This window comes from Felis catus, chromosome E1 (genome assembly GCF_018350175.1).
Source record: "Felis catus isolate Fca126 chromosome E1, F.catus_Fca126_mat1.0, whole genome shotgun sequence".
In the NCBI taxonomy this organism is placed as follows: domain Eukaryota; kingdom Metazoa; phylum Chordata; class Mammalia; order Carnivora; family Felidae; genus Felis; species Felis catus.
This window is the reverse complement of record NC_058381.1, coordinates 4471933-4489033: the sequence shown is the minus strand read 5'-3', so window position 1 is coordinate 4489033 and position 17101 is coordinate 4471933. Positions and strand designations below refer to the sequence as shown.

At 54.7% G+C, this 17101-nt stretch overlaps 1 protein-coding gene and 1 long non-coding RNA gene across 4 annotated transcripts in view; one reads left to right on the top strand and one right to left on the bottom strand.

The window, feature by feature from the left end:
* GAS7 (growth arrest specific 7) overlaps positions 1-17101 on the top strand; it is a 217514-nt gene that overhangs the window by 48140 nt on the left and 152273 nt on the right. The window contains exon 1 of one of the 3 annotated variants that reach the window (XM_006939789.5): positions 13661-14013. The exons of the other annotated variants lie outside the window; for them this stretch is intronic. The gene's annotated coding sequence lies outside the window, so the exon portion shown is untranslated. Of the gene's footprint in view, positions 1-13660; positions 14014-17101 lie in introns of those variants that run through there. 3 annotated transcript variants of the gene reach the window in all.
* LOC111557768 lies at positions 9943-16998 on the bottom strand. The gene is made up of 3 exons (XR_002738056.2): positions 16798-16998; positions 11263-11354; positions 9943-10207 (listed from the first exon to the last, which is right to left on the bottom strand). It is a non-coding gene; the product is annotated as an uncharacterized LOC111557768 (long non-coding RNA).

Sequence of the window (17101 nt, the reverse complement as noted above, 5' to 3'; positions counted from 1 at the left end):
AGGTTGAGCAGGGTCCGGTAATGCGGGACCTCGTGGGCTGTAAAAGGACTCTCCCTTTTTGAGGGGTAAAGGGAAGCCGTTTGGGCTTGCGAGCCGTGGGGGACATGACCCGGTTTCCTGTCTTACACCCATGACTCTGGCTGCCCGTGGAGAGTGGATGGAAACCAGTGAAGGGTGGAGGGAGGCAGACCCGAAGGCGTGCATGACAGCCGCACAGGTGGGGGGAGGTACCAGATTTGGGGTCCGGTTTGAAGAAGGCGCCTGGCAGGGGTCTGCTGACAAGTTGCACGTCTCATCTAGAGATGGCTGCTTGGCCCCTCCTGCCGAGAGAAAATGTGTCCGCCACCCTCCTTCCGGTCTGGGGCCATCTGGCCTGCGTTGCGCTATGTCTGGGGAAACTGAGGACCCCAGCCCGTCTCCACAAACGGCTGGCTGGACAGAGAGATGAAACTCACCGTGGGGTTTGGGCATCTGCGGGAGACGTTCTGCCCTGCGGCCGAGCTCAGAAACTCAGGCCGTGGTGTGGCCTGCCCCAGCGCCCCCTGTCCCCGAGGGTCATTGTGGGGTTCGTTCGGCAAGGAAGACAAGCACGTCGGCCCCTTGCTGCCGGTCAGAGTCGGTGTTAGTCATGGAATCCTTGGCCATCGGGGACATCGTGATTCATTAATAAAAGACAGACAACATTCGGGAGGCCTTTGCTTTAATTCAGGGCGTCCGGCCCTCCCTCAGACAGCTCTTTGTGCTCTTGGGGCCGGGCCCACCCCCGTGCTCCAGTGGGGCCAAGTCGTTTAATTTATACCCGTGCTCTGTCAACTACCCCAACTCGGAACTGGAAAAAGCCTCTTCTGTCCCTCTTAAGGCTTCAGGTCTCCCCCCACTGTTTTCTGCTAGTTTTCTTCCCTTTGATCTTCTGCTGAGAATTTATTTCCTTCCTAAAGTGGAGGCATGTAGCTCAGAGCAGTGCAAACCCCCACTGGGGCTGGCGGGCAACCCCCCCCCCCCCACCGCCCCAGTTCTGCAACCTTCCTGCTTGCTGGGCACAGAGCTCACAAGGTGGTACCTGATAGGAGAGAAAACGAAGGGTTGTGCTACCCCACGTGGCTGGTTTCGACCACGTGGAGACTGGAAAGCACACGTGAAAAATGACACTAAAAGGCGAAATCGGGACCATAAACGTGAAACAGCAGGGCTTGAAGGCCTCGCCTGTATTGGTTCGGGATGTGTCTTCCCTGTGGGGAGGCAGTCTGAGTGGTGGGCAGAGGGAGCAGTCTGGAAGGGCGGTTTCAGGAGGAGAAGAAAAGGGACTGATCTCTAGGATGTATGTATGAGGGTCTATCTGTCTTTTGGAGGAGGTTGCCTTCAGGGGAGAAAGACCCAAGCCGTGGAGGGTGGGGGGGGGGTGCTTGGGAGGAATGGAAACCCACTGGAGAAAGGGAGGAAGGCATTGTGTTGCTGTCACTGCCTGTGAGTCAGACTGAAAGAGAGGGTAAGACTAAGTTGTTTTTTTTTTTTTTTTTGCTACCAGCTGGGAGTGTAGTCCTCACCTCCCCTCTCCCCTGCCACCTCCCATTTATTTATTTATTAAAAATTTTTTTTAATGTTTATTTAATTTTGAGAAAGGGAGAGAAAAAGAGAGTGAGAGAGAGAGAGAGAGGGTGGGGGAGGGGCAGAGAGAGAGGGAGGTACAGAATCAAAAGCAGGCTGCCGGCTCTGAGCTGTCAACACAGAGCCTGACGTGGGGCTTGAACTCACAAGCTGAGAGATCATGACCTTAACTGACTGAGCCACCCAGGTGCCCCTGCCACCTGCCTTTTATTTTTTTTATTTTTTTTATTAAAAAAATTTTTTTTTCAACGTTTATTTATTTTTGGGACAGAGAGAGACAGAGCATGAACGGGGGAGGGGCAGAGAGAGAGGGAGACACAGAATCGGAAACAGGCTCCAGGCTCTGAGCCATCCGCCCAGAGCCTGACGTGGGGCTCGAACTCACGGACCGCGAGATCGTGACCTGGCTGAAGTTGGATGCTTAACCGACTGCGCCACCCAGGCGCCCCGACCACCTGCCTTTTAAAGAGACTTAATTTTTTTCTAAATTTATTTATTTTGAGAGAGAGAGAGAGAGTGCATATGAGCAGCAGAGGGACAGAGAGAGGGGGAGAGAGAATCCCAAGCAGGCTCCACATTGTGAGGGCAGAGCCCAGGGTGGGGCTCAAGCTCACAAACCACTACATCGTGACCTGAGCCAAAGTCAGCAGTTGGATGCTTAAGTAAGGCACCCTTAACGAGACTTTAAAGATAAAATTGCTTTTGGGGTGCCCGGCTGGCCCAGTCGGTGGGACGTGTGACTCTTGATCTTGGGGTCATGAGTTCGAGCCCCCGAATGGGTGTAGAGGTTACTTAAAAATAAAAAAATCTTAAAAAAAAAAAAAGACCAATCACTTTAAAAAAGTTTTTTTTAATGTTTATTATTTATTTTTGAGAGGGGAGAGAGAGAGAGGGAGACACAGAATCTGAAGCAGGCTCCAGGCTCTGAGCTGTCGGCACAGAGCCTCACATGGGGCTTGAACTCATGAACAGTGAGATCATGACCTGAGCGGAAACCCAGAGTCGGATGCTTAACCGACTGAGCCACCCAGGCGCCCCTCGTTGTGGTTTCGATTTGCATTTTCCTGAAGTCTCATGATACCGAACATCTTTTCCAGTGCTTACTGGCTGTTCACGTTATCTTGGGAGAAAGGTCTTATCAGAACCTATGCCCGTTTTTCTTTGAGTTAAATAACTGATGCCCTTTTATTACTGAGTTGTAAGTGTTCTTTATATATTCCAGGTAAAAGTCCCTTATCAGATCTATGATTTGCAGAAACTTCCTTCTGTTCTCTATGGGTTGTGTTTCCACTTTCTTTATGGTGTCCTTTGAAGCACAAAAGTTTTCAATTTAGATGATGTCGACTTTACGTAGTTTTTTTTCTTCTTTGGCATGCGGCTTTCGTTGTTACACCTAAGAAACTATTGCCAAATTGAGGCCATAAAGATTTTTACACCTGTTTTCTTCTAAGAGTTGTATATATAGTTTTGGTGCTTACGTGTGGAACTTAGATCTGCTTTGCATTAATTTATTTTTAAGTTTATTTTTGAGAGAGTGAGCGAGCATGAGTGGGGTTGGCACAGAGAGAGGGAGAGGGAGCATCCCAAGCAGGCTCTGCACCATCAGCATGGAGCCCGATGTGGGGCTCGAACCCACAAACCATGAGATCACGGCCTGAGCCCAAACCAAGAGTCGGATGCTTAACCAACTGAGCCACCCAGGTGTCCCATGCTTTGCACTAATTTTTGTAAATGGCGTAAGAAAGTGGTCCAGCTTGATGCTTTTACATGTGACTGTCTTGTCCAGGCACCGTTTGTTGAAAAAGGCTGTCCTCTTTCCATTTTATGGTCTTGGCACTTTTATCCTTAAGGCTTCTTGCTTTGTTTTTGTTTTTAATTTTTTTTTAATGTTTATTTACTTTTGAGAGGGGTGGGGAGCAGAGAGAGAGGGAGACACAGAATCCAAAGCAGGCTCCAGGCTCTGAGCTGTCAGCACAGAGCCCGACTCAGGGCTTGAACTCATGAACCGTGAGATCATGACCTGAGCCACAGTCTAACGCTTAACCGCCTGAGCCACCCAGGCGATGAAGGCTTCTTTTAAGTACGTTATTCATTTAAGTCACTGGGTGAGGAAGCATCCCCTTGTCAGTCTCCTGACCCACAGGGAGAGAGCAAATCAATCAAGGATCACTTACCCTTAAAAAAAAAGTGCTTTTGTTTGGGATTCACAACAAGATTTCAATGAAAACTTGCCCTGAAAATAGGCAACAGACAGGGCAGTTGAGTGGATGAAGTAATGATCTGGGAGTTCGTATTATTCTGGCCCTGTTGTGGGGGGAGCGGGGAAGGGACTTGGCCTCAGCCTGCTCTGGAGCTCCATACTGTGTAGCTTGCAAAGCTGAGCCCAGTGCATCAAGTCTGGGAGCCCCATGTCCTGCCTCCCCCCCCCCCCAGTGCTTCCTTAGGGGCAGGAGGTCGGTGTGGGGACAGCCCGGGGGGCACAGGGAGCAGCCGTCTGTGGGACTCTGCACAAGTTGTTTCTTGGCCCTGATTCCAGAGACGGATTAGGGAGTTCTTTTTCTCCTAGAAGATTCCACTGCAGAACAGAATCCTGGAGCCCAGAGGCCTCTGCCTCCCACGCATGGGTGTGGGCCTGGAGGCTGCACCCACGGCCTCCCGTGTGACTTGGGGCCCCAGCCCGGGCAGGGCCGTGTGCTGGGCTCCCCAGGCCTGGCCCGGCTCCCGGGAGGCTGGACCCGCACCCCCGGGCCAAGCTGAACACCCAAGAGCGGAGCATTAGCTAAGCCCCAGATGTTTAGAACCCTGACTCTGTGTCTGCTTTCCTGCTCCTGGAGGTGGTTCTGGAATTGGCTCCGATCTTTGTGTGGTTCTGTCTCATCAGCCTTTCCGCGGAGAGGCTTGGGGTTCCAGGATTTCCTCAGAGCTTTCTGCCGGGGTCCACTCAGCCCGGGTTGGAACTTGACCGGTCTCAGGGGCTTATCGGGAGCGGGGGGTGGGGGGCGGGGTTGGAGACAGAGGCTCACTTCTTGGAGGGGAATCCCATAATCAGGACTTGGGGGAATTCTCCATCCTGGTTCAGGTTCAAGCTTTTAAAAAGTCAAGTTCTCAAGTTAAGAGTTGTAGCCTCGGGCTCTGAGTCTGTCCCTCGGTGAGCTCACAGTTGAAATGCTTTTAGGGAAGCTGGGTGCGGCTGTTGATGGTGAGGGTTCTGGAACAAAGAAAAAGTGAGCATTGCCTACAGGACCACAAAAACCCAGGTCTCTTCCAGACCAGGGAGCCAGCTAAGCAAAAGCCCAGGCCCCTGGCCGGCCACCCCCAGCTGGCCCAGCTTCACACTGCAGACTGTCACAGAGAGAGGGCCATGCGGTGACCCCCGCGAACCAGGGGTCTCCCTGATGTAAGCTGGAGCTGGGTCCACGGAGGGGTTTGAGGTGGCAAAGCTGCCTCCTTCCCTGGTGCCTCCCTGACACCAAGTCACTATTTATTTTTAATTTTTTTTAAGTTTATTTATTTATTGAGAGAGAGAGAGAGAGAGAGAAAGAGAGAGTCCCAAGCAGGCTCTGCACCATCAGCACAGAGTCCTGCATGGGGCTTGAACTCACGAACCATGAGATCATGACCTGAGCCAAAACCAGGAGTCAGGCTCTTAACTGGCTGAGCCACTCAGGCGCCCCACCCACTCACCATTTATTAGTTAATTCCAGTGTCCAGAGTGGGGCCGATACCCACAATCACAATCACAGAATGTTGGATCGTCCCACGGATGGGGGTTCAGACAGGTTCAGATGTCAGGGGCCAGGTAGGCTGCTGAGATCGATCCCAGGGATTTTGGAAACAGCCCGTAGTAGCCAAACGTAGGGAACGCATGTCCCACCGGAAATCTGAAATCTCCCCATCTTATAATGCTGGTATTGATTCACATTAAAAACAACGGCCGTGTGCTGCTCAGAACCTTCCAGCACCCTCCTTGTAACCCTTTCTCTGCTTAGGAAATTGGGTCTTAGGGACAGGGGGTGACTCACCCAAGGTGGCCCAATCCAGTAAGCAGCCTGTATTCACTCCCGGGTTTCTAGACTCCTAGACTCTGGTGCTGTGTCCGGTCTACCTTCCCGGTACCCTCCAGTCAAGCAGACCAGAGACCCAATGAGATTAAGGGCAACCATCCAGCATAGGAAGGGGTGGAGTCGGGATTTGAACCCAGAACTGTCTGCCTCTGTCCGATCTGCTGTCGTTGGGAGGAGAATTGATTGGCATCTGCTTGTTTCTGAAACAGTTTTTCTTTTTTTACTTTATATGTATATGTACATATATATATATATATATATATATATTTGCTTATATATATGTGTATATATATATTTTTGCATATATGTATATGTTTACTTTTTGAGGGTGAGAGAGAGAGAGAGTATGAGCAGGGGAGGGGCAGAGAGAGGGAGACACAGAATCCAAAGCAGGCTCCAGGCTCCGAGCTGTCAGCACAGAGCCCGACGCGGGGCTCGAACCCGCGAACTGTGAGATCACGATCTGAGCCAAAGCCCCACACACAACCCACTGAGCCACCCAGGCGCCCCCTGGAGCAGATTTTCTAACAGCTCTGCCCTGGGATTGGCTCTTAGCCCTCAAACCAGAGCTGTTGCTTGACTAGTGAACAGCTTCCCTGAATTCTGTGGAGGTTTGGGGAGCAGCAGGGGATCCTGAGGGCACCCGTGTGCATGTGAATTCTCTGTCCCTCTTCCTCACACCCATTCATTCTTCTCGGGTTTCCTCTCTCAGAGCTCTGAGGAGCCCCACAGAAGGAGGAGTCAGAATAGGGGCTTTTCCCTGCCTGAGATTCAGCGCCCCGCCCAGCAAGAAAGGCCCACTTAAACTGTGCCCTCCCTGAGCCACTGGCTCGGTCACTGCTGGGGAGTTGGTGTCCAGGGATTCTGCATAGCGTGTCCAGGCTCAGCCCCTGCTGTGGGTCCCCTGGGGATTGGGGGGCTCTCGGGGTGAGCCAGGTGGCACAGGAGTCTGGACCGCCAACACTCTCCGTGTGCAGACCCCGGGAGCTCCCAGAGGACATCTTGTCCAAACTCCTCATGGCTTCATGATCGGAATCCAGCAGCAGAGGGTCCGGGGTGTGTGAAGGTTGAGGGGGGGGGGAGGCAGGAAGTGTTAATAAACAAAGCAGGGTGGAGGGGCTTCGACAAGATGTACTAGCTAAATATTTTCTGGATGTTTTCATAGTCGTTTAAGGCTGATCCGGACGAAACTAAGTGGGACTTAGCCTAACTTGTCCAGGAGCTCCCACCCTCCTGGACCTCTCAGCCCCTTGCACCCTGGCCTCATTCCCAGCACCATGGGGACCCTGCCCCCATCACCCTCTGTAGCACTCCCTCCTTTCATTCTGCTGGGAAAGAGAATAGTCTCCTTTCCCCCCCTCTTTTTAGTCCCACGAGACATGCAGTTGTGCAACCTGGTTTTTTCTTTACGCTCAATATTTATTGAATATCTTTCTACCTTAGTACGTGTATCTAACAGATGATTTTTGGTTTCTGCTATCCGTTCGTTATTTGGACGAACTCGTTATTATTTATAATTCCCTAGGGATGGACGCTGAGGTTGCTTCCTTTATTTGCTGTTAAAATCACTGGCACATAGGGGGCACCTGGGTGGCTCAGTCGGTTAAGCCTCTGACTTCAAGTTCGTGAGTTCGAGCCACGCGTCGGGCTCTGTGCTGACTGCTCTGAGCCTGCTTCGGATTCTGTGTCTTCATCTCTGTCTGTCCGCCCCTCCCTTCCTCGCACTGTCTGTCTGTCTCTCTCTGAAAAATGAATAAACATTACAAAAAAAAAATCACCGACACTGACGATCCTTGTGACGGCATCTCCTTGCACGGAGGCTGCTCTTCTGGGGAGAAAGAAGTGATCTTCTAGTTAACGTGTCTGCCTGCGGCATGCATCCTGACCCGTGCTGTCAGTTGCTGTTCAGAAAGCGTGCACCCGATCCACAGTCCTTGAGCGTGACTGATGCCCCATTTGCTGGCCCAAACGGGGATTTTCAGACCTACAGGAGCATCTGCTTCTATCCCCCACCCCCCACTTATTTTTAGAGAGAAAAATGTAAACGAAAAACTGGTAGCAACAAATTCAACTGATGCTCTTATGGGTCACCATGCCTGGGACACTCCTGTGCCTTGTTGCTGCCTGTCCTTCCAGACCCCATGAGCACTGAGATGTGGGCTGATATTACATAAAAAGTGCGCTGGACCGAAGGCCTGTGTCCCCAACCCTTGGCTCTGTTAATGACCAAAGGGAAAGGGAAAAGCTCTTATCTCCTTGGTGGATCAGTTTTCTCACCTTTAAAAAAAAAAATTTTTTTTTTAAATGTTTATTTATTTTTGAGACAGAGACAGAGCATGAACGGGGGAGGGTCAGAGAGAGAGGGAGACACAGAATCGGAAGCAGGCTCCAGGCTCTGAGCCATCAGCCCAGAGCCTGACGTGGGGCTCGAACTCACGGACCATGAGATTGTGACCTGAGCCGAAGTCGGACGCTCAACCGACTGAGCCACCCAGGCGCCCCAGTTTTCTCACCTTTAAAATGGGCACAATGATCCTTGCATCACAGTAATTCTTTCAAGTGGGAAGACACATGCTTGTACCTCGTACTTGGCGCATGGTGGGTGATGAGTCAATATTTATTTCAAGCCCTCCCTGGGTTACTCCAGCTTACATAACTTCTCTTCCGTCTCCCTGACCTCCAGCTCTTCTCTGGAACCCCCACTTGTCCCTTAACCTGCCGCAGGGTACTTTCCTACTTGCAGACCCCAGAGGGGAGTGATGTGGGTCCCCGAGGATACGGTGGTAACCAGGCTCTTATGTGGGTGGTCCCTTTGCCCTGACATCTAGAGGTGTTGGATGAACAAATGTCCCATCACACGGGTCTCCTGTGGCTCCTTCTGTCAAGTTAAAGGGAGCGCTGGATGAGATCTGGCCAGTGCAGATGGTGATGGGGAGGTAGGTAGGGGGCCGTATCTGTCTCAGGGCCTTGTGCCTGTGTGGGGGGTGCATAGCATCTCTGGGCTCCTTCCTTTGGGATGGGGTAAGGAGCTGTGCATGGAAGCTGTGTTTCCTCTAGGACCCTGTCCTCTGCGGGTCTCCCTTAGGCCCTGTGTGTGCGGCGGTGTGAGTGAGGGCAAGGCTGCCCGGGGCCGCCCGGTTCCTCGTCTGCCGCCGGCCTGGCCTCTCCTTGCTGGAGGCTGTGCAAGGCCCCGCCACGAGGGGCTGGTCGGAGCCGGGAGCCGCGTGGGGAGCCCTCTTGGGGCACAGTGATGGCTCTGTTTCCTCCTCCGTCTCACCGGGGGCCCCCATTCACTGCAAGGAGAGTCACACATTCCCCCTTGAGATAAGAATAGAGCCCGACTGTGCCCCAGGACAGAGTCCAGCTTCTTCTGTGGGCCCTCGGAGGCCTGGCAAGGGCTCCCAGATGGTACTGGCATGAGTGGACCCTGGCTGCCTGCCCCGCCGGCCCCTTGTGCATTGTGCGGCCAGGACACTGGGTGCAGTGTGCGTGTATGCCCCACCCCCACCCCCCCAGACCACCGTCTCCGGGCTCTGCTCCGCATGGAGGGGTTTGGCCTGGAGTCAGCTGCCCCAAGGCTGTGCCCTGCTCCTTCCCTTCCCTGGGGCCTCGGAGTCCGCCTTCCCGGCCTTGAGACCTCCCCTGAGTAGCCACTCCTGTTTGTTCCTGGAAGGGAGGGAGGGATGGAGCCCGGGCTTGAGGGGATGGGTGTTGATGGCAGCTCGGTGGCCTCCCTCTACAGCCCCCCGCCCAGGGTATAGGAGGCAGGAACCAGCAGGGGCCCCCAGCAGCCCCACCTGTGTCTGAGGTGCAGATGGAACAGCCTCGTGTCATTTTAATAGACCAGGCTCTCTTACCCGGGCGCCGGGTGGAGAGCGTTGCTGGGCTCCCCTTGTGATCAGGTTGGGTGATCCTTAGTGTACTTTCTAGCCTTTGGTTCCCAAGGACGAGGCTTCTCATACCGTGGTCCCTGGACCAGCTTCGTGAGCGTCATCACCTGTGAGCTGGCTCGAGATGCCCATCCTCGGGGCGGACCCGGGATCTACTCAGTCGGGCACTGACAGCAGGGCCCGGAAATCTGTTTAACACGCTCTTCGGGGTGGGGGGGTTCTGATGCACGTGGAGCACCAGTGCCACTGCTCCGAGTAGGGTGTTTGAAGACAGATTTCCTGGGGCGCCTGGATGGCTCGGTTGGTTAAGCATCCAACTCTCGATTTCAGCTCAAGTCACGATCTCATGGTTTGTGAGTTGGAGCCCCGCATCGGGCTCTGCGCTGATGGCGTGGAGCCCGCTTGGGGTTCTCCCTCTCCCCTCTCTCTGCCCCTCCCTGCTTGCGAGCTCTGTCTCTCTCTCCCTCTCAAACTTAAAAAAATTTTTTCTAAAAAGAAAACAGACTTCCTTGGTTTCCCGGGTCTGTCAGGTGACTCAGAGGAGTGTTGAGCCCATGGCAGCCTGGTGGGGACGCTTCCATTCACAGGCATTCAGATCAAGAGATCTAAAAATATTTGTGTGGCTGAACATGGAGTCTCTCATTCAACCTAAAAAAAAAAAAAAAAAAAAAAAGAAATCTCAACATGCACATTTGTACATATTTCAGTTAATTCTACAACTGTGTGAGGCCGTGTTTGGGGTTTCTGGTTGAAAACGCTGAGTCGGGTGTTAGTAAGCTGCCCATGCAGTGGAGGTGGGATAGGAAGCCAGGGTTTTCCGCCGTAAGCTAGGGGAGCTTTCCACTAGCCGTGAAGTGAGGCTGCCCCTGCCAGGGGTTGACGGGGGGCTCCTGGTGAACCTTCCTGGTGGCTCCTTGCCTGTCCTGAGAATTGAGTATTTGAATGGGGCCACACGCATAAATGCACGTGTTTGGGGAAATGCTTCAGTATCTGGGGCTCTGTCTCAACCTGTGAGGGTTTCTTTTTTTTTTTTTCTTTCTTCTTCTTTTTCTTTTCTCTCTCTCTCTTTTTTTTTTTTTATAATTTTAACTCCTACTTTTATTTATTTTTTTAAGTTTATTTTTGAGACAGAGACAGTGTGAGCAGGGGAGGGGCAGAGAGAGAGAGGGGGACACAGAATCTGAAGCAGGCTCTGTGCTGACAGCAGAGAATCCGATGCAGGGCTCGAACTCACAAACCATGAGATCATGACCTGAGCCGAAGTTGGATGCTTAACTGACTGAGCCACCCAGGCGCCCCTGCGAGGGTTTCTGAAAGACAGTGGCTTGGGCACCAGCCGCTCTTCCAGGAAGAAAGCACTAGAAGTGTAAGCCCCCCCCCCCCCCCACAGGGGAGGCCAGGATGAACGGAAACAGGGCTGACCGTTTTTGAGGCTCTCGGGGTTTCCGAAGCACGGTCCCCTGGGTGGGGGTGGGAGAGCATCACCACCTCCATTTGCAGACGAGAAAGCAGACTCTCCAGAGAGAGAGTCCCATGTTTCACCACCTCCCATGTTTTCCTCCATGAGACCCAGTCTCAGTGGCTTCCAGACTCGGTTGGAAGGAAGGGGCTTCGGAGGTCTATGGCAGAGCTTGGCCAGGAACAGGTAAGCAACCTCCGTGGGACCAGATTAGCTCTTCAGTATGTCTGTACCCGCTCCTCACCGTATTTTCTCAACCAGCGAGTGGGCCTGTGGCCTCTCTGGTGGATAGAAGAGCGTTCTCGAATAGATCTGTCGGTCCAGAGGTTCAGAGATCTATAATAACAACAGACAACGTTTACCTAACACGTAGCTTTTCTAAACGCCGTGCCTTCATTTATCAGCTCGTTGGATCCTTACAACATGCTCCAGGTATTACCAGGCCCGTTTTACAGATGGGGAAGCTGAGTCACGGAGAAGTTAAAGACGTTGTTCAGCGTCAGCCAGCAGGGCACCGGGGCTTGTACCTGGACCATCCCTGTCAGGAGCCTATGATTGGAACCCCTGGTTGCTGTGTCCGTGGTAGTTCTGAAGCCACGCCCCGCAGAGGGGAGGGGGGACCCCTCAGCCCCTCCACTTAACCCCATCCTGAAGGTGTCTGCACACCCAGTTTGAAAGCTGGGTGTTCCCCAGCTTGGGGTCCCAGCAGGCCTTTGCTTTCGTGGGGCAGCTGAGTAGGGGAGGAAGTGGTGAGGCGGGGTGGGGTGGGGCTCCCTTTTCTTCACACCTCCTTCCCCCGCCCCCAGACGCTGACCCCGAAGAGTATGATCCTTGTGCCTCTGGGACCTTCTGCAGGCGGTCTGGGGGTTGAGTCCCGGTCTATAGCTGGGAGGAGAGTCTGCAGTGGCACCAGAAGGGAAACCCTGGGTGTTCCAACTTTTCAGGGCCTCACAGCTTTGGGAGTAGAGGAGACCGGAAGAGTTTAGGGCAAGGGGCAGAGGGAGGTGGACGGCGGCTGGACCAGCTCCTGGTGGCTGTCTCTTCCGCTGGAGCCTGAGGCCAGCACCGGGCCAGCTGGCTCACAGCTGGATGCGTAGTGGGAGGCGATGGGAGGGTCCGCGGGCCAAGACACTGCCAGGGACGTGCACCCAGAGTCAGCCTTGGCTGGCCTCCAAACAGGAAGAGCCTTGGTGCTCAGCCCAACTCGCACTTCCCCCGTGGTGAGCGCCGCTGGTAAGAGAGTTCCAAGTTGTGGTCAGAGGCGTGGGGACCCTAAGCATGACATCCTCTCCTGTCCGTCCTTCGCCACCGGGCCCCGGGGAGGAGACCCGGTCAGGCAAGAGCAGCTACTCCCGCCTAACAGAGATGCTCAGATGGGAGGAGATGGGAGCCCGTAGGGCCCACTCAGTCCTGGGGTTGGCACTTCCCGTGGGGATGTTGCGTCTGAAGCGCGGACCTGACGGGTTGGCCGAGAAGGGGCCCCAAACCCAGGAGATGCTTTGGGTCGGTGACCGGGCCACCTGCAGGGACACCCCATTCAGTGGGTGGCTTCCAGAGTTGTGGTTTCTGCTGCACAGTTTTAACTAACCCAGGTCATGGTGGTCATGGTGGTGACGGGGGAAGGAGGCGGGCCGGGGACCAAGAACCAGACGTTCTCGGCAGGGTCCCCCAGTGCTGCCTTCCGGTAGGCTTCGTGTTCCCTCGTGATGGCCACACTTGCAGGAGTCCCAGAAGACACTGAGTTGCTGCTCCTTCACACCCTTCTAGAATCAGTTATCTTTTTTCTTAATGTTTATTTATTTTGAGGAGAGGGAGGGGCAGGCAGAGAGGGAGAGAGAGAGGGAGAGAGAGGGAGCCACAGAATCCGAAACAGGCTCCAGGCTCTGAGCCGACAGCACAGAGCCCGACTCGGGGCTCAAACCCACGAATCGTGAGATCATGACCTGAGCCGAAGTTGGACACTCAGCCAACCCAGGTGCCCCCTTAGTTATTTATTATTTTTATTGTCTGCCCCCTGCCCCCTGCTCTGCCGCATGCCGGAATGTGTGCTCTGTTGAAGACAGAGCTCTTTGTGCCCCTTCTGTTTTGTTCACTGTTGTGCCCCAAGTGTCCAGAAGCAGGGCCTGGCACCTTAGGTGCTCACTAAACATCTATGGAACGGACGCGTGGGCGGACGTGCCCGGGAAGCGCCTGGCTTGGGCCTGCCGTCCCTGGGAACACGCGTGCAGTCACCGCCGACACACTGCCGTCTGAGTACCTTGCTAGCGTCCGGCGGGAGGGGAGGACCTGCGTCCCCTGGGAGGTGCCCACACGGTCTGGCCGCCTGCCCTCGGCTCCGCTCTGTCCTCGTGATTTACTGGCCCCCCGAGTAGGGACCACACGAGGGCTCCCCCGAATCCCCGCTGCGGGCGGTGAGGGCCCCAAGGGCTGGCCAGGTGGTGAGTGAGTGGAGCTGTTTGCAGCTATGGATTCCGGGGGCCGTGGCAGGACCGCATTCCTGGATCCTGCCCGCCCCTCCCTGCCCCACAACTCCGTCCCGCCCTGTGGGCTGTGGGAAGTGGAAAAGCCTGGTTGAGCAACCGCGAGGGCTAAGGCGAAATCCCTGTTTACTCAGCCTCTGTCATCTCGCCTTGTAACTGATGCCCGACTCACAAACTTAATCCGGGACAGTCACGGCCGCCTCCGCACCCTGCGAGGTTCCCGTCCCTCTCCGGGTCAAGGCCAGACCCGGATTCCCAGCCCAGACCGTCGGCGGGCTCCCCCGTGGGAGCCTTCAGCTTAGGGTGGGCAAGCTCTGCTCACAGGTTTGCTCTTGACCTCCCGATTCAGCCGCCTGCTGGACATCTCCAGCCGTCACACCGGGTCCTTCCTCCGGGTCTGGGCCCCCTGCAGCCTTTCAGCAACGGGCAAGCCTGTCTTTCCAGCTGCGTGGCTCACAGCCCTCCAAAGCTTTGGCACCCCTGTTTCCTCCCCCTGCTTGGGTTTCGTTTGCCAGGTAAGCCTGTGGGCCCCTCCTTCCAAATAGACTTTTTAAAAAGGTGCCCCGCCCACCGCTGCCCCCTCTGGGTGAGACAAAGCCATCACCCTTGTGTCCCTGGTTTCTTACAGGGGCTGCCCGGATGCTCTGCTAGGTCCTGGTCTGTTGTTCTTTTTTTAATTCATTTTTGAGAGAGAGAGAGAGAGAGAGAGAGAGAGAGAGAGAGAGACAGACAGACAGACAGACAGACGGAGCATGAACGGGGGAGGGACAGCGAGAGAAGGAGACACAGAATCCGAAGCAGGCTTCGGGCTGTCCTCATAGAACCCGATGCTGGGCTCGAACCCACAAACTGTGACATAGGACCTGAGCCGAAGTCGGATGCTCAACCGACTGAGCCATCCAGGTGCTCCCTGCTCTGTTGTTCTTACATAACAAGTCCGATTGTGTCACTTGGGTCCTCAGGACGTGGCGGTGGATCCCCACGATGGTGGAGTAGAGTTGAGGAAGCCCTCACGGTGGCCGGTGGGGCACTACGTGACCTCAGCGCCTGCACCCCACCCCCTCATCCCGCTCATCCTTCCCTTGCACGCCAGCTTCCACCGTGTCCCTGCACACGTCCCAGGCATGCTTCCTCGTGAGGGTCTTTGTGGACCATGTGGGTCCCCCAAAGATGTCCAGTCTAGAGCCTGGGACACAGCAATCAGGTTTTGCAGGTGGAGTTGAGGCTATCAGGATGGGGAGAGGGTCCTGGACTATCCGGACGAGCCCAGCACGATGACAAGGGTCCTTGTGAGATGAGGCAGGAGGGCCAGGTCAGCAGTAGATGTGACAACAGAAGCAGGAGGTTGAGCGATGCTCCGAAGGGAACATATGCCAGGGATGCGGCGGCCTCTGGGGACTGAACCGGGCGAGGTTCTGTCTGGGGGCTTCTAGAAGGAGCTGAACCTGCTAACACCTTGGCTTCGACCCAGGGAGACCCCTCTAGGCTTCTGACCTCCAGATCCGTAAGACCATAAATCTGTGCCGGTTTGAGCCCCTTCGTTGCGGTCATTTGTCACAGTAGCCCCCTCGAGAAGAGTAACCTACCGATTCATCTCAAAATCTTGTCACTCTTGCCATGCCTGCTTTTCCTGTTCTTCTTCCTCTTCTTCATCACTTACTGCCTTCCAGCAAAACCCGACCTCATACCTGTGTGCCGGGCTTGTTGCGGCTTGGGTGTCTGCCCTCATGAGGATGCAAGCCCCGCTGGGATGCGGACCTTTTGTCTTGTGACCAGTGCGTCCCAGCACCTAAAACTGTGTCTGGTCTATAAGAGGTGCTCAGGAAGTATTTGTCCAATGAATGAGTAAATGAATAGATAAATGGATGGATGGGTGAATGAATGAATTAATGGAAGGAAGGAAGGAAAGAAGGATGGATGGATGGATGGATAGATGGATGGATGGGTTAATGAATGGAGAAATGAATGGATAGGTCAGTGAATGGATGGATGGATGGAGGTGAGTGGATGGATGGATGAGTGAATGGAAGGAAGGATGGATGGATGGATGAGTGAATGGAAGGAAGGATGGATGGATGGATGAGTGAATGGAAGGAAGGAAGGATGGATGGATGGATGGATGGATGGATGGATGGATGAGTGAATGGAAGGATGGATGGATGGATGGATGGATGGATGGATGAGTGAATGGATGGGTGGATGGATGGATGGGTGAATGAATGCATGGATGAGGGAGTGCATGGTTCCATGGCCTGGATTTCTCTCTTCTTCTACCTGGTTCTCTTTGCCAGTTGTCCTCTAATAAGACCATTCCTGGGTCACCTCCTCACAAGGCCTCTCCCCTCTCAGGGCTTTCTGTTGGTTGTTCTTACTGAGTGCCCAGCGACTGCAAATGGCCCAGCTGTTGGCCATGCTCTCTGGCATAGACCGTACTGTAGCCAGGCACTTCAGGACTTTTTTCTCTACGTGTTTCTTACAGGGGATTGTTGTCTGAGGACCCGTTTGTCCCCAACCCTCACCTCTTATTTCACCAGAGCAAGATGAAGATCCTTAGGGGGGGTGGTCCTGCTCAGGCCGAAGGGGTCCGGCCCGGCTAATTTCCAGAGCCTTCTGGGCTCAGGCGTCCTGGTGCTACTATGCCCCAACTGAGTGACCTCTTTGGGGGCTCCTGTCACCAGTGTCACCCCCGGACATCAGTGCCTTGCTCACAGCTGACACTCAGAACTTGCGTAGTTGGTGGGTGAGGTGAGGTCTCACAGGAGGGTAAGAGATTCTTCCCGGGGACGAGGGATGGGAGAGACTGAGGGGTTTGTCTCATCAACAGCAACTTGTGTGGAGGTTGGTGTGTTCGGAAGAAGGACAAGAAGCAGAGAGAAGAGATAGCAGTAAGGATGGGTGAGCGGGTGGAGCAAGAATTGTGGGCGCCTTGGGCTTGGGGGCCCCCAAAGAGTATGGTGCATGGCAGGGAGGAACAGAGAAGGACGAGGGAGGTGCACGCTCTGGGCTGAGGGTCGCTTCCCCAGGAAGCAGCTGCAGGCTGTAGGGGGTGACCAGTTGGCTGTTAGGGAGACTCCTTCCCGCTGTCTTCTCTGGGGAGGACACATTTTGAAACACTTCCTGAGCCGGGGAGGGAGGTGATGCATTGCGCCCCCCCTGCCCCCAGATTGCTGATGAAGTGTGGTTAGTTAGAAACCTCCAGCTGTGTTTTTGCACCCCCCCCCACCTCCCTGGACACCCGCCCCGTCCCACTGGGGGCTCCCCTCCCTCCCCGGTCCTCCCCCTGCCGGCTGGTGACTCACTCGGCTCTTGTGCAACGGTGCGGGCTCTCGCTCCCCGAGAAGGGCTGTTTTCCTCTGTGCCATAGCTCCCGTTCCTGATTTATGTCTTTTCATTTGGGCTAATGCTTTCCACATTTAGGTCTGAGGATTAGTGCGTGGCTCATGGCTGCAACCACCAAGGTCCCAGTGCCCAGCTTGGGTCTGGCCCCAAGAGGGCAGGCAGCCAGCCAGACGGAGGAGGGACGGGGGTGGGGGGGTGGGGGGGCAGGAAGCTTGGAGCTTCACCCCCCCGCCCCGGGCTGTCCTGCCTCCAGCCTCCCTGCCT